The sequence below is a fragment of the Microtus pennsylvanicus genome, chromosome 2 (genome assembly GCF_037038515.1).
Source record: "Microtus pennsylvanicus isolate mMicPen1 chromosome 2, mMicPen1.hap1, whole genome shotgun sequence".
Lineage (NCBI taxonomy): Eukaryota > Metazoa > Chordata > Mammalia > Rodentia > Cricetidae > Microtus > Microtus pennsylvanicus.
The window spans coordinates 113,303,725-113,321,603 of record NC_134580.1 but is presented as its reverse complement, the minus strand read 5'-3'; the positions used below and the strand labels follow the sequence as shown (position 1 = coordinate 113,321,603).

Sequence of the window (17,879 nt, the reverse complement as noted above, 5' to 3'; positions counted from 1 at the left end):
TGTTCTTGTCAGGCACTTCATCACAAAAATGAGAAAAGCCACCAATACAGAAAATAAGTTCCAGGACCAGGGTGATGGCCGTGATACATCTGGTCATGTGATTCATAGGAGGAATACAGAATTTGGACTGTAGAGCGGACAATGTTGTCAACAGAGCTTAGGGGCTATTCTGGAGCAAGTGTGGAAGCCCAGAATATGCTGAGAGTGGCGGAGTGGAGACTGCTCACAACTTTTCCAAGTAGAATTAGGAATACAGTGGAGAGTGGACTAGAGGCCATATTTGCTTTATCCTGGCAAAGAGCCTACATATAGGCTGCCGTGCCCTGAAAACTTAACTTGAATGAAGCCAGATTCAATGGGCACGGGCTAAATTTTTTCAGAAAGGAAAATTTAAGTCAATGTAACATTCAAGTTGTACATGGTACATGTCACTCACTGTTCTTAGCTCAGAGGGAGAGGGAACAGAAAGATATGAAAAAATGAGCAATTTAGGTAGGAAAGGAGCATTAGCAAGTTTAAAGTTGGACAAGGTAGGTGGGGAGAAGGTAACTATAATTCTTAAAGGGATCATCACCATGAAAGAGAACCTGGGGGTTCTGTCCTGACCTCTAGGCGAGGTGCTCTGAGATCAAGACTTGGAAACACACACATTCATTTGAGAAAGAAGAGATGGAAGAAAGAACATCACAGACCATGTTCTCTACTCAGAATCAACCACTTAAGGATGTGGTTTCTTTTTCGTCTATATTTGGCTGCCAAAATGTCCAGAGGGCATGATAGCGGTGGCAGAGTCACATAGTGCTTCAAGTGGGCAATGGGCCTTGGCAGAGTGGTCCACAGGGTGCTGACTTTGAAGGCATGTGAGAGACACAAGAAGGAAAGAGCCATGGAGACTTGACCAAGATTCCAGAAGGCCACTGAGGTCAAGAAATAATGTGGTAGGATTGGATTTCCTGCAAGAAGGCTGTGAGATGCCATTGTAGGAGCCAGTGAAAATGAGACTTATGTGACAATAGAGATTCCAGGATATTGGGGGTGACAGAAGTATTGATGTCTGCCTAGGATCCAGAGGAGGTACAATTCAAGAGAGAACAGGTGAGCTGTAGGCAGCAGAATAAGAAGGACAGATTCAGCTAAGGCTGTGGAGCCCATATAATGCCACCACGATCTCAGATATAGAATAGGAAGCTGACGAATTTGGTGGTTTCCCTATTGGGTTTCAGTCTTTCTTTGGTCTCTTCTGTCCTTTTGGATGAGAATTTTTATTCTTTACTGTTATATTTTGGAAGCACATGACTTTAAAAAATGTTACAAGGGTTTATAATTAAGAGAATGTCATGAGTCTTAGGAGAGGCTTTGGTGTGTGTGTGTGTGTGTGTGTGTGTGTGTGTGTGTGTGTGTGTGTGTGTGTGTGTGCTTGTTTGAGACAAGGTCTCTCTATGTAGCCTTGGCTGTCCTAGAACTCACTATGTAGACCAGGCTGGCCTCAACTCAGAGATCCACCTGCCTCTGCCTCCCAAGTGCTGGAATTAAAGGTGTGAACCACCATGCCTGGCTGACTTTTGACTTTAAAACAGTGTTAAAACTGGGAAAGACCACGGGAAACTTGCGAAGTTGGGGTGAATTCCTTTTTGCTTTGTCAGCTGGACATGAGTCTTTGAGGTCCAGGAGTGGAATATTAGGATTTAAAGGTGATGTAGGTGGATGTCAAGTTGACAAGGGATAAACTCACGAACCTTCACTGTCGGCTCTACTGGTTTTAAAAATCACTTAGGAAAGTCACACCCAGCTGGATATGTGGGAGTCTTGACATAGAAGTTTAACTAAAGAAGACTGACCCCCCCTTGATGTGGGTGACATCATTGCATGGGATGCAGTTCCGTAGGGAACAAAAGGGGAAAGGGGAAAGGGAGCTGAGCCTAGCATGTGTCTTTCTGATTTGTGACTTTGGGTGCACAGTGGGCAGCTGCTTCATGCTTGAGCCATTCCAGCCAGAACCACCGAAACTGTTCTCACTGCCACGCCTGCCTCACCATGCTGGAGAGTGTCCTCAAGCTGGGAGCCAGAATAAACGCTTCCTTCTAAGTCGCTTCTGCCAAATATTTTGTCACAGCAATGGAGTAAGTAACTAATGCAGATGCTTATCCAGGAAATCTCCCCTTTGTGGCATTACCAACAGATGTGGAGTTGCTCGTGAACCAGGAGTTTTCAGCATAGAAAATATGGCCGGCATGTTTCTATGCACAGATTTTCTTTTTAGATAATGGATTGTGACTTGAAAGAAAATCTAATATGTAGTAAGCACAGGCAGGGTCGAGAATGAGGAAAAATAGCCTTTGAATTGGTCCGACAGTTTGATTGGTTTCCCGTATGCTGCTTAACAAATCATTCATGTCCCTTACCATATGCAGAATGAACTCAGCTCAGCCTCACTGCCACTGTGCATGGTGAAAACTTACATGCCTGCTTTATAGACATGAAATCTGAAGGAAGGGACTTGCTCAAGACAGGATAGAACACAGAGGATTTATGCCTTAGGTGGACAGGCTATGTCGTAATACTGTAAAAGACAATGCCCATGGTCTAGTAACAGAAAGTAAACCGTAATAACACTGGTAATAATATGAGCTACTTACCACTCTGAGAATGAACCACATGCCAGGTTTAGACATTTTTTGAGAGAGTGGCTCATTTTGAGCTCGGTAAACTGAGGCTGAGTCGGAAACAACTGGTCTAGCAAGTGTGGAAACTGACCTGGTAGCTCATGCTGGGGCAATGAAAAGACAGATGGAGCCGATGAGACCGATCGTATCTATCCACCCATCTCTCCTAACATTGTCCTGAGTAAGGGCCATGGGACCATAGAGAAGGGGACATTTTGCCAATTGAAGACAGTTGGCTTCAATCTTGCTACACTGCACCAGTCCTAAAAATAGCCCCGAATGTGATCAGGAAAAGAGCCTTTCCAATGATTTACTTATCTCTCTAAAATGTGTTACTTTAATCTCTTTGTTCAAAGAAGCCCGGGCTTTGGCAGATAAATGACCCATCTGGCAGAGGTGTGAGGATTAGCCTCTCTGATTTGAATTTGTCTATCAAGCTCCAAAATTCTTTTCCAGACTTAAATTAGGCTCTAATCTCTGCATGCAATTTAGAGGTGTCCTCCAGCATTTTCTTCCTGCAGCCCATGTTTCTTACATTTAGGAAAAGAAAAATAAAATACAATAGAAAATGTGTTATGTCAACAACGGACAATGGACATCAGCAGGAGGTGACAGGGTTTGTGGGATTTGCAGAGACTATTCAGGTTAGCTTGAAAAGGGTAAGAAAAGCCAAATACATGCAAATATCTTCAAAGCTGTTCCACACCGGGACATTTTGCTTTGGGAGACAGATGGTCTACATGTGTCGTCGAACAGTTGAGATGGGCAAACTGGACAGTGTGTCTGCCAGTTAGCATGGGCACCAACCACATTCTGCTGTGCCAAATGCCAATTAGGTAGCCTCTGGCACCCATTTGTTTGGATGTCACTGGGATTAGGGGGCTGAGAAACCATTCATCATCATTCAATCCTCACTCCCTGTGTAATGATAGCAAAGGTCGTTGGAACACTTCCTGCCCAAGGGCTTAACACCTCCTTAAATCACTTTCAAGCCCAGCAGTGAGATGCTATTTCTTGGCTTAGGTTGATTCCCGGTGCTATGACCCTTGAGGATTCTGCTAGCTCCTCTCAGGGAAAGTGCAGATGGTGCTGACATCTCATGGCTCACCCACATCTATTTGTCTGCTTCCAGAAATAATCATTAAATGTTTCTCCTGTTTTCTACTTGGCCGTGGATTTTCCTATAGCATATGCTAACCACCTCAGATTCTGTATAGTAAGATGAGCTTTTCTGACTTCTTAATGTCTATCCAGATTTTTCCAATCCTGTATTTAGTATGTTCTACCCATGTTCTCATCCGTTCTTATTTTATCTTAAATTGAAAAGGATCATCTATTCTCTTCCTTGTGGACTGAAAAGCCTGCCTTTTTACCATAACTGTGGATGGATGCCCAAAGCTAAGACATGGTGTGACGATGGTCAGGAGGGGCTTGCGTGCTCTTCTCCGGGGTCTCCCTAGGTCAGCCCCTGGCCCTGCTGCACCGCTCTCTACAGCTCTGCAGTTTTCCCACTAATGTCAAGTTGTACCCGTGGAGGTGGTTGGTGTGAAAGTTCTTAATAATGACATCTAACTTTGATTTAGCACCTTCCCTTGTTCAAAACATTCTCACATTCGTGAATTTATTTACTCCTCACCACTCTGAGAAGTCGAAGAAGCTTTCGCGATTTAACTCCACAGATAAACTTTGGCTTAAAGAAGACCTAACTGTCCCTTTAAATTGACATGGAGAGATAAAGACAGGGTCTAGATTAGACCTTGTGTTTAAAAGCTATAGTGGTGTCTCATACTTGTTATATCGGTAGCCAGGAGGCGGAGGCAGGAGGATTGCTCTGAATCTAGGTCCAGCTGTGTTCCACAGCGGGCTTCTGACCAGCTTGGGCGATTTAGTAAATATGTGTCCCCAAACAAACACCTTCTAAAAATAATATAAACAAGGAAGGACCATTTTCTGATTCTCTGTTTTCTCCTCTAGGACCAGGGCCCCCAAATGCTTGGCATGCACCCTGACCTGTATTATCATCTGCAGTCCCCTTTCTTTTATAAATGTATCCTTAGACTTCCACGTGGAGCCTAGGGTTGCCCCAGTGCAGATCTGCCCTTTGAGCGGAAGTCTTCAGAGGGCAGGGAGCACGCTCTACTGTGGTCCGTGAATGCACTCTTTGTGGCGCTGCTCTGTGATTCTGACCATAATGCCCAGCAGGCAGTCTTCTGGATCCTAGATCATGATGTCTGGGTCAAGATGGAGGCTTTATTTTCCTTAATTCAGTCTTTGTCTACTCTGCAGCACAAAGGTAGGCCCCACTGTGTGTTCTTCCAAGCTTTCTGATGTGGGGCTTAGAACCTTCCTAGTGTCATAAGACTCTGTCTGTCCCTCTTGGGAACCCTGCTCTGTAGGGTTCTTGAAGCTGAGCAGGAAATGCCACTTTCCTCCTACAAAGCTTTCAGATCATTTTGGGATTATAGGTTTTTGCTATTGCCACCAATTCCAGCAATTCTCAAGTTAGATGTAAAGGGCAGGTTTTTATCAGGTATCTGGTGAAGGAAACAGGCATCCAGCTATCCTGGACCACGGAGGATGTCTTCTTTTGCAGACTGGAGGCTGGTTGGCTTATTCTCTTCTGCATTTAGGGTGCCAGCTTCCTAGGTAAGTAAGTGCTTTACTACTGAGCTGCCCCCCACCGCCAGTCACCTTTTTACTTTTGAGACAATGCCTTACAAGCTGCCCAGGTATGCCTTAAAGTTGAGATTCCTCTGTCAGCCTCAAAGGAGCCAGGGTGGATAATATTTTTTGTACACCTATAATCAGGGGAACATCTGTTTTGCTGGCGAGGGGGTTGTAGTAGTCTATGTCACTGTCTCAAGGGATATGACCGGACTTCCGTTTGTATCTCTCTACCGGAGAGCTTACTTGGGAGTCCCAGGGAGTTAGGACTTCCTTAGAGCAGCTTAAGACACAGTGAAGATGGATGCTCCACATACCTACATAGTATTTGCCCTAGTACTGAGCTCTGTTTGAGCACAGAGGAAACAAGGCTTTCACTGCCTGCCTTCTTCTCCCTGTTCTCTGTTCTATGACTTTGCCTCTGCTTCCAAGGACTGTATCTCAAACGTTTCTGGACCCCAATTTTTCTTTCAGCGCTAGTTCCTAAAGAAATGTAGAACAATGGCATATAGCAACATTGCAACATCTTTGACTCATATTTTATGTCAGTTGTAGTATTAGCTAACACGAATGCTTTTGTCTATTGTCCCAATTAAGGACTGTCTTAAGTAATATCCTATCCATAAGCCTGGAGATAATTGCTTTGTAACTGGAATTCTAGAGACTATAAGGCTTCGGGGTTAAGACGGAGCTCCCGGAAATGCCTACATCCATCAGAGAACTGCTCAGTATCTTCGGCTTTCCTGCGGAGCGGTCTCCCAGCCCCTCAGTTGTGTGTTAACATGGACCATCCAGTCTGGTCTCCTCGTGGTCATGACTTATTTGCTCCCCACATTCAATGTGTCTTCCTCTTGTGTGGTGTGAATGCCACTCTGGGGATGGCAGTGCTGGGCAATGAGAGGCCTGTGGCGTACTGTGGCTTAGCACAGGTCGACCTGCCCAGCTGTTTCTCTTACTGAATGAGTTCCATCTACCTACCGGTGAAAGGGGAAAGGGGTAACAACAGTGGCTGTCGCTCTCATAGTCTGATGGCAGGCTACATGGCTATTTGTTTAGGTTTAAGACATCACAAAATGGCAAGGCATCTTGGGAAGATCTCACGTGATGAGGGAAGAGGCCTGAGGAAGGCACAGCACACTGAAGGTGTCTTAGCCTGCCAGGCTCCCTTCCCTTCCCCGGGGACTGGCATTCCTCTTTGCCTTTTACTATTTTTACATTTCCTGAGTGGCTATTTTCTGAACAAAGGGAATTTGAGTTGTGACAAGATAAGGCTCTAAGCTTCTGGCTAAAGGAGAACTGCTAAGCAGACACTGAGGTCACCAAAGGGAAGGCCGAAGGAGGAAAAAACAGGCTTTCTGGGCCAGGCCTTTGCTTCCCTTAGGCTTAATCCCTGCCTTCTGGAGATGAAGGAAAAGCTTAGAGAAGGAAGGTGCTGGGAGTTCCGAGTCTGCCAAGCAACAGCAAGCACATAATGACTGTTCTGGGGAGAGGTGGGGTTTAGTCTGTTAATTTGTTTTTGTTTTTCCCTTTTCTGAGCCCATTTCAAATGCTTCAAAGAGGTAGGCCTGTAAATATAAGAAATCAGAGTAAGGAGGAGCATGAAATGCATTCTGGAATGACAGAGTTACTCTTCCTCGACCTTCCACGGGGCGTGTTAGGAACTGCGGACCACCAGACCCTGAATTGCTTGAAAACAAATTGTTTTCCTCTGCTCTGAGTAGCCTGCAGCTGCTCTGAGCACAAGACCCTGATGCCAGGGGGAAGGGCTCTGATGAGGCTTGCAGCTGAAAGATCCAGAGAGCTGGGGGCGTGGCTATCAGTTAAGGATCCCTACGTAAGCTGCCCCTGGGCATAATAAAGGGGGCATTTTTGGCCCTCTTGTATCAAGGATGACCTGCATCCCTGTGTCTCTGTCTGTTTGTGTGTGCATATGTTTTTAAGTCTCCAGCCCAGTTCCTAGCTTGTGGACCGGCCAGTAGTGCAGGCACTACAGGGGTTTGTGGGGGGGGGGGGGGGAGGAGGAGGAAGAAAGTCAATAGGTGGAGTTTAAATAGGATCCTAATCAATAAAACACCAGAGCAGGCTTTCAGCAGTTTTCTCAGCACAGTAAATTCAGGCATGAAAGAATTAGCAGAGTCATACAGGTTCATCTGTCTCTGTCTTTCGAGAAGTGGAGTTTGCTCTTCCGTTTCAGTTCTTTCATTCCCTCAGTTGCCCCGCGAGTAATCTATGCAACACCCCCTCGAACTTTGAGGCAGATCTTTAAACTCGTCAATATTTCTTCCAGATGAGCAGTTTTAAAACCGCACATCGTGCATCTCCTGGGGTTTGAGCCACAGCGCTGCAGAGCCAGGGACTGGCCTGCAAAAGACACAAGGAAAGGGAGGGCAGTCACCGCCCACCCCCCTCTCCCCAACTACATACCAGCTTCTTTTCTTGTTATTCTTAACAGCATCTTGGCAGTTTTATTTCCTCTACATACCGGCTTTCTTGTAACACTTTGTTAGGAGAAACCCGGACAAGCTAGTTCCTCATCAAGGGCAAATGTGAGAACCACGGCTACAGGTGCCAAAAGTTGACCCACGACATCAGCGCCGCCCCATCTCTTTTCTAAGAGATGCTGTGTCAAGGCCCACGTGGGACTCCAGAGCAGCTGCGGGCAGGAGGGAAACTAGGAACCCCAGGCACAGCACAGCTCCCTCCTTACCTGCTCCTTCTGTGATCTCAGCGTTAGACCTAAAGGGCTATGTCCCTCGCTGACAAGAGTCCCTAGTGAAATCTTCATGAATGTATCAAGGGGAGACTCTAGGGAAGGTGGGGAGTGCCTTCAGCATCGGGCTGCAGTTCCTAGGGATTTTCAGGATGGCTGTGGCTGGATTGAGAGGAATTCCTGGAGGGTTACAGAGGATGCTGCTGGCTAGCGTCGGACAGTATGTACCAAGGGAAAAGAGGAGAATGCCCACTTCACCCTAGCCTCACCTAACTAGTTCCACAGCGTTGCTTTTTAGATTCTGTATGTATAAGTGAAACCATGTGGTCCTCGAGGAATAATTCTCAATCGCATCATTAGAGCTCTTGGATTTGCATGCTAGAAGCCTCTGAAACCCAGCCCAGACCCTCTGCTTGTCAGACAAGTACAGCCCTTTCTGTGTTTCAGTCCAATTTACATTTCCGTTGTTTTCCAATGAAGGAGCACTTCCTCATAATAATACAGCTTGCGGGACTAGAAAGCTCAGAACACTGTCACACTCGGTCTGCTTCCTGGTATTAATAATGCTTCAAGATATTTGAACTGTGTCGGGATTTAACAAAACTGGAAACATAACAGAGTTATCCCTCCCGATACAAACAATGTTACCGTGTTTCTGCTTCGAGGTAGAATACCTGCTGGACCCAAACTTGTAATGCTTTGCTTAAAACCAAATAGCGTCATCCTAATTCTGAGTTTATTTAAACTCTCAAATCATTAACTCTCTAGGTTCTGATTAGATACTAATGGGTGTTACATAGCTTCATTTTTTACTGATTTAACTGTGACAAAACAGGGAGGAGTTTATATAGTGTAGTCTATAAGTAATTTTCGAGGATGGAGTCAAAGGTAAAGAGAAGAAGAGCTTGAAACCCTCGCTAATACTGCTGTATCAGTTCAGTTATTCAACAAACACGCACGCTGAGCAGAAACAAACTCAACTGTTTTTTGTTCATTTTTTTGATTTTGTAGTTTAACCAAAAAATGTCTTTCACTCATGTATATCCATTGCATCTGGAGATCTGTATTCTGTTATCAAAAGCACCAATATAACTGTCTTACTTTTCCTGCTAATTTTAACTCACTGATTTTTCTAAAGTGTGTAAGTGATTAAAAGGATATTAGCCTTTCACACTAAAACATCCACAACCATATATAGTTTGGGAGAGGCAGGGGTCACTCTGCATTCCCATGTCATGCATAGTTAGGTTTACATTCAGACAACTTAGCAAGGAAGAGGCATTTGGTGACGGGGAAGGACATTTATAAATATATGACATTACATGAAAAAATAAGACAACACTCCATTGAGAGTGGTATTCTCTATTACAAGATTCAAGCCCTCTCTTCATGGAAAACGAATACTCAAAACATTTGGCTTAGAAGGCACAGAAACCCTTAGACTATTTGCAATGCTCCAAGCAGAAATTGCATTGTGGAAATATGGCTACCGTGCTCACTGCAGCTGGCTTACACAGCAGCAAAGGCCATACTCTCCTCTGTATATTTTATACTTCCTAGCTCTGTATTCTCCAGCTAGCCTTGTATTTTATGATTTGGTGTTCAGGCCTCTGACCACATTAGGTTTTCATTTAATTTTCATAAAATTTTTGTCTTCTCCTTAAAATAATAATAATAATAAAAGCATCACATGAACAATGCATGGCATCATAAACCCTTGTCCCAGCACTTGGGAGGCAGACACAAGCAGATCTCTTTGAAGTCAACGGATCCTCATCTCCACGGTGAATTTTAGACTGGCTATGAGTATACAGTGAGACCCTATCTTAAAACAAAACAAAGCAAACAAAAACCAAACCAAAACAAAATAAAAAAGCTCCTCAGAAACTAAACATTAACATACATAATTATTTAACCATAAAAAAAAATCTACCTTAAACATATTTCTTGAAGCCCTGGGAACCCCCAGGCCTCCCCAGCCAGGGAAACAAGTAGGTTCTAACTGTGTATCTTCACTTCTCCCTACTTACCTCCAAATCTAGTCCCCAGTCTCATTACCAGGTCTGTAGCAGACCCCCACCCCCGCATCCTCCCCTTCCTCTCTGCCCTCATCTCTAGTGGATTATACAGATCTCCTCCCTCCTTACTCATCCCTTTTTCTCAGCCCCCAACTCCAGCATGCCTTCCCTAAAAGCCCACCTGCAAGGCATACCAGAGAAGTAAGTAGATCAGGTAAGTGATCTTCCAGTCTTCACTCACCCTCTTGTCTGTGGAACAATTCTTTTCTGCACTAGGAATATGCAATACTCTCATTGGTTAATAAAAAGCTGACAGGCCTGTCACTAGTCAGAAAGTTAGGTGGGAAAGCCAAACTGAGAATGCTGGGAAGGAGAAGGGCAGAGTCTGGAGATGCGAGCCAGCTGCCCAGGAAGAAAGACATGTTAGGGGACAGGTAAAACTATGAGCATGTGGCAAGATATAATTTAATAGAAATGGGGTAATATCAACTGGTTAATGAAAAACATGAGCTATCAATTAAACATTTATAATTAATAGAAGCATCCATGTGGTAATTTAAAAACTGACTTCCAGGTATTTGGGAACAAGTGGTTGGGACTAAAAACTCCACTTACATCTCCTCTCCTCTCTTCCAAATCCAATCACGCAATCTCACCCCCAGCTCCGCAACCGACTACTAGCTGTGGTCTCCCCTTCCTCTCTGCTCCTATTCCCAGGGAACAAAGCAGATATTTGTTCTGAGATATGATTACATTGTATAAAGAATATGTCACTGTGGTTGGTTTCTTAAAAAGCTAAATGGCCAATAGCTAGGCAGGAGGGACATCTGTACAGAAAGAGCTCTGGGAAGAAGAAAGGCAGAGTCACCAGAGAGATAGAAAGGAAACTCAGAGCAAGCAGGATTGGCAATATGGAAATGAGGGAATAAAGCCAGGAGTCAGAAGGTAAATGAATAGAAACGGGTTAATCTAATTTATAAGTGCTAGTTAGAAACAAGCCTAAGCTATTGGCCAAGCATGCATGATTAATAATAAGTCTTCTTCTCATTACTGGGGAGCCGACAGTCCTGACAAAAATCCTGCTTTCAGATATTTGTGGAACACCCTGTTTTCCTCCCTTTTGTGGATCCTTGCTCCTCTCCTCCCTTCATGGCCCATCTCCATTCCAATGTGGCAGCTCCCACATTGTATCTGGAATCCCCAGTAGCCACATCTAGCAGGATCTCAGAAGCATTCCCTACCAGGCAAGCCACAGCCAGGACACTCTCCCAAGAACCAGAGAGGGCAACAGAAATCAAAGAACAAAGCATATCAGAAATTGGAATTACAATAATCTCAATCCTAGATGCCTAGATGCCAGCCTAAAAGCACACTCAGTAACAGTCAGGGCAATATGTCTCCACTAGAGCTCAGCAAGCCTTCTACAGCAGGCCCTGAAAAATGCAACATAGTTGAAACACAAGACAAGGACCTCAAAATAGCCTTCATGAATACGTTAAAAGTCCTTAAATGAAAAAAGAAAATGAAGAAATCTATAAAAACACAAAGAAACAGTGGCCGGAAATGAATATTGCTGTTCAAGACCTGAAAATGAAATGGAATTAATAAAGAAAACCCAAACTGAGGAAAATCTGGAAATGAAAAATTTAGAAACCTCAGAAGCAAGTCTCACCAACAGAATACAGGACAGGACAGAGAGACTATCATGCACTAAAGACATAATAGAGGAAATGGATACTTTGGTCAAAAAAATGTTAAAAATGTAAAAATCTAGATAGAAAATATGGGGCACTATGAAAGACCAAATATAAAAGCAGTAGGGATAGAAGAAGTAGGAAAAAAAAAACCCAGGACAAAGGTGCCAAAATATCTTCAACAAAATCACAGAAGAAAATTTCCCTAACCCAGAGAAGTAAGTGCCTATCAAGGTAGAAGAAGTGTACAGAGCATCAGATAGACTGGACCAGAAAGGAAAGTTCCCTCAGCACATAATAATAAAATACTAAACATATAGAGCAAAGAAAAATATTAAAAGCTGCTATGGAAAAAGACCAAGTAACATATAAAGGCAGTCCTATCTGAATAACACCTTACTTCTGAATGGAGATTCTAAATGTCTTGCAGACTCAAAAAGACTACAGATGCCAGCCTAGACTACTATACCCAGCAAAGCTTTCAATCACAATAGATGGAGAAAAAAAAAGATGTTATGATATAAAACTAAATTAAAATATTATCTATCTATAAATTCAACCCCTAATGAAGGTGCTAGAAGGAAAATGTCAATCCGAAGAGGTTAACCACACCAAGTAAACACAATAAATAAAAAATTCCAGGCCAGAGAACCAAAAGAGGAGGGGGAAAAAGTCCATCACAGCAATGAACAGAAATCAAAAAAACACTACTCATTGATAACTCTCAACATCAGTGAACTCAATTTCCCAATAAAAAGACACAGACTAACAGAATGCATAGGAAAACAGGGTCCATCATCCTGCTGTATACAAGAAATACCTTTAACATCAAGGTTATCTCAGCATAAAAGAATAGAAAAGAATATTCCAAGCAAATGGACCTAAGAAGCAAGCTGGAGTAGCCATTTTAATTTCTGCTAAAATAATCTTCAAACAAAAATTATTAGAAGTGGTACGAAAAGACACTACATACACATCAAAGGAAAAATCCACCACGAGGACATTTCAATTTTTAACATTTATGCCCCCAACACAAGGGCACCCAAGTTTATAAAAGAAACACTAGTAGAGCTTGAAACACATATTGGCCCTCACACAGTGGTAGTGGGAGATCTCAATACTCCAATCTCATCGCTACATAGGCCATCCAGACAAAATTAAACAGAGAAATGTTAGAGCTAATTGATATCATAAGCCAAATGGATAAACAGATATTTATATTTGTAGAACAATTTACCCAAACACAAAAGAATATGCCTTCTTTTACAGCAGCTCATGGAACTTTCTCCACAATTGAGCACATACTTAAATACAAAGCAAGTCTAGGCATTTCTAAGAGAACTGAAATTGCACCGTGATACTATCTGATCACAACAGATGAAAAGTGGAAAACACCAACAATAGAAAATTTACAAAATTGTACAACTCACTTCCTGACACTGCTTGGGTGACCAAGAACCTGAGACTAGATAGTTCAGGGACATAGAGTAAAAACAAATACCACTGTCCTAAAAACAAAAAACAAACCAAAAACCAAATGAAACAAACAAATTCACAAAAAACAAAAAGTAGCAATAAAATGACTCTTAAGACATTCTGCTATACTATCAGCCATCATCAGAGAAGCTTCCTCCTGTAACAGATGGAAAAAAATACGGAGACCCACAACCAGACATTATGCAGAGAATGAGAGATCTTGGACATTCAGCCCTAAACAGGACATCTCCACCAAATTCCTCCCCTTAGAGCTCAGCGAACCCCTTGAAAGAGGAGACAGTAGTAGATTTCAGAGGGGATAAGTAAACAAAGCCCTCTAAATCAACAAGATAAAGATAAAAAGACTCACAGAGATTGAGGCAACATGCAGAGGGCCTGTGTGGGTTTGCACCGATGGGATTCCAGAGCTAGAAAGGAGAAGTGGGCACATTCCCCCACCTCTACACCAGAAGCTATCTCCAATTGATAAGCACTTGCAGATGAATATTTGATTTTCTCCAAGGGAGTCTCACTGGGGAAACAAACTACTCATAAGAGTTGGTCTCATGCCTTGCAGTAGGTGGCCAACAGAAAATGAACTCAGTGGCATCTTCGGAGGTTCCTTGTCTCATAATGTCCTGTTGTTTCTCTCTCTCCTTTTTTTTTAAAACATTAATTTTTGTTTTTATTTTATTTTATTTTATTTTTTCTCTTGATTTTAATGGAGAGAAGCAATACAGACATTTCCTTCTAAGATATATCAGACTGAGTTTGTCAGTCAACATTGAGATTAACACCAATTTATCTGATTCTGGGGCACACCCGAGGAAACAGTCAAAATGATAGCAGCAGGAGAAAACAAACTATGACATCAAATTGAATTTTGGTATCTGTCTTCTCACATTGTCATCAATGAAGGTACAAGAACCACCTGGCTTAAAGGTAAACCTAGAGCATGCCTGTATTATGTCTGGAGTAAGCATCTGACTACAAAGTCTTGATATGGCTCTTTGAAAATGCGCATATATACATACATACATACATACATACACACACACACACACACACACACACACACACACACACACACACACACACACACACATATATATATATATATATATATATATATATATATATATATATATATATATACTCATTGTCTTTGGTAGTGCATGGGATGGGACTCAGGGTTTCCTTCCTGTTAGGAAAGTACTCTACCACTAAACTTCATGCCTAGCCCTCATATGCATCTTTAAAGTCACCTCATTCTGGATAAAGCTTTCTGAAACTGTACTTTGTTAATATTTACTCATCCCTACCTACTAAAAGAGAGAGGAAACTTTTTTTTTTAAAGAAAAGAAATCCTAAGTCAAACACAATAGGTCATGAACTACAAACTCAAATTAAAAACACCGATTTTCATCGTTTGAGAAAATATTTCAGTCTCTTAGTTTCTTTCTTATTCTTTCTTAGAGACAGTCCTGGCTATCCTGGACCTTGTTATGTAGACCAGGCTGGCCCTGAACTCAAAGAGATCTATCTGCCTGACTCTTCCTTCCCAGTGCTGGGATTAAGGGTGTTCACCAACACACTTGACCTCAAACCTTTAGTTACTAAAGCAATTTCTCTGCCCTAGAGATAAATCTCAAAATCCTTATCCTTTTGACTATGAAATCAGAGTGTTACCGTGAGCAATGAGAGCAGCCCACAGAATGTTCAGGAAGAAAACAGCTGAAGTGTAACCGTGCTTTCTCACTGAAGTAGCTGGGTTCATTGAAAAATATTTATTCTGTATAGCGATGGGAAATTCAGCAAAACAACTGTCCGGGCCATTGGTCCAGATGTTCTTGCCTGTCCTGGGATGTCTGCAGACTCAGCCTGCAAGACTGTGTAAGTCTTGTCTTAATTTTTCTTGGTGATAATTACATAAGAACGTTCAAAACAGCTTTGTTGAAGACATGCACAAAAAGACAAAAGAATGGTACCCTTGATCCCTGGAAAATCTTCCGTGCACTCCTGTCGAAGCTAATTAAGCCTGGACAATTCCTGGACCTTCCTTACAGACTCCATCTTCTAGCTTTCTACCCATCCTCAGTATCTCTCAAAGCCCGGCCGCTCAGCCTGGCTCCTGTAGGCTGGGCTAGCACTGCTCACTACCTTGTTAGAATTACAGAACCAAGAATCTTAGTTTGACAAGGCCTCAGACGACGTAAAGCCATGTTAGCATTTGAAAAATGGGAGTTATTCATATTTATATCCTACTTTCCTTGAAAAGAGTAGACACCTTCAAACCCTTCTTTGATTTTTGTTGAGAAAGTGCTTTGCTGTGTAGCTCAGACTGGCCTTAAATTTGAGATCCTCCTACCTCAGCCTCCCAAATGTAGGGATTACAGGTTTGTGCTATTATGATGTTACTCTGAGTACAAGGCTTCAGAAATGGAAATTTTATCTTTTGATCTGTCATCTCTTGCTTTTTCATCAATAGTTTTTTGCTTGTTTTATTTATTTTTTTAATGCTAAAGTCTTGAAGAATACATGCTTGTGCTTGCTTACAGATTTCCTCCCGGGCCTTCACGGTGAAGAATGGAATCTGTGTCTATGTGGAGACATGGCATCATCTCTTAAACAGTTCAGTTGAGGAACTCAACCCTCTGGCCAATGGACCACCCCTCAAGAAGGCGGGTCTACTTTAAGCCATGTTAACAAGGCAAGAGGAATAATTAGTTTTCTAGGTGTGTCAAGAGAAATTCACCTGCCTTTCTGAATTTTGTTCAAAATGCATTACTTTTCCTAATAATTTTTTCCTCTTTTGTTTTTTCTTTTGGATGCTGGCCAAAACCTAATACGCATTTTCTGGTTCTTGAGTTTCCTTCCATTTTTCTAAGGCTTCCCTTCCCTGTGGCTGACGTTTTTGCTGGCTTAGCTCAAATAGTATGGACCTCTCTTCCTCTTAAGCTCTCAATTATGAATGAATATATATATATATATATATATATATATATATATATATATATATATATATATCTCACAAAAAATAAAAAGCCAAAATAAAACAAACAAATGAAACCTCTCTCACTGGTCTGTGTATTTCATTCCTCTAACTTATGAGATAAGAACCCCCCCAAACCACTGGCTTGGGAAGCTTTTATGGCCATTGAGTTTTCAGGACCCTAGATTCCAGGGAAACTGTCATTCTCAAAAACACCCTGATATACCAGTATCATTTCTATTTTGGCCTACTTTAAGTCATAATGTTGATATAGGTCTATTAGTTGTTAAACTAACCCAGTTTACATCCTTTCACCTTCCCCTTAACACAGAGAAGTCATCAGAAGTTCTATTCCATGTCTACACTTTGGGGTTGAAATGGCCCAACTAAGATCTTTTATAATTTGACTAGTTGACTATTGGAGACTCGAATTTCTTCACTGGGGGAAGGGTGACAGCTCTAGCCAGCTAGATCTGCTTATTTATCATTTCTATCTCTTGGGGGTGACAGAAAGTACGTCTCTTTGTGCTAGGAAGTGATTAGGCATCTCTATACATCTCAGTATTAGATGACAAGCCCTTTGCCCTTCCCATGTGTGGCTTGAGGCATCTGTGGAGAGGACCTAACCTATTCTTTATAAAGACTATTACGGGGGATGGCGCTTACGTTGGGGGCACAAATGCTTCTCACCTCCTAGTCTATAATAAATATTGCATCCTAAGCAGGTTAACTTTGTAGGTCTTAGGGGATATAAGAGAAAAGTCTAAGGCCCAAGCATCTTATAATCTAGAGAGAAGCTAGACAAAACCCATCAGAAGAACTGAAACCAACCTCCTGCACATCAGTATACCAGGTAGAATGAGTATTGGTCATCAGATCACCTGGGCCGGACACTTTTTAGTGGATAGTATTTATTTCAAACTCACAAACAGGTAGTGAAAAACTTTTCCCTCTTCACCTTGTGAGCAAAGAGGCTAACTGTCAAGATGATGCTCTGGGCTGCCTCTGGCTACTTCAGTTAAGGGGCCTGTGAGCACTGTCAATAGGCCGAAGGGAGCCCTGCTGGTTTCAAACATTTCTTGTCGCACCATTATCAGCCAATCATGTTTAGAAGTCCCTCTGGAATTGTTCCACCATGGAGTAGAAGTCGTTCTTGGGAAAGTCTAGCTCTCCTAATGGGAATGCCAGCCTTCATCATGAAGGAGCAGGCATCAGAGACAAAGAGGACATATTTGCATATGCTTGCTGGCCAGGCCTGTCAATGACAAGGCACACATTTGGACTTTTACTTTTACTGACCTCACCTAAATGGCCATAATAAGAGTAATGCCAGTAACAACGTCAAAATGCTTGGGGAAGAAAATAGAGAGGCTGAAAAAAAAGTTGTCTAAAAATTCCCAATTAACAGACTGAAGAAAAAAAAATCTATACTTAATACACACTTTCCTTTTCTTTTGAGAGACCTGATTCCAGAACAAGTACAATGTATGGAAAAAATGTATGATATGCATTCTCATCTGTGGCTTGTGATTATTTTTTCTGTCACTACGTGAAGCGCCTGTATGTTAACACGCGATTCCTTTCTTCTCAGTAACTGGTTCACAGTGCCCTATGGACTCTATAGACATTTGCTGTAAGTTTAGTCATGACGGGTCAGGCTTC

At 42.3% G+C, this 17,879-nt stretch overlaps 1 protein-coding gene across 2 annotated transcripts in view; it reads right to left on the bottom strand.

Annotated features, from left to right (window-relative positions):
• Window positions 1-17,879, bottom strand: part of Plcb1 (phospholipase C beta 1) — a 678,563-nt gene that overhangs the window by 188,721 nt on the left and 471,963 nt on the right. The gene's annotated exons all lie outside the window — the stretch shown is intronic.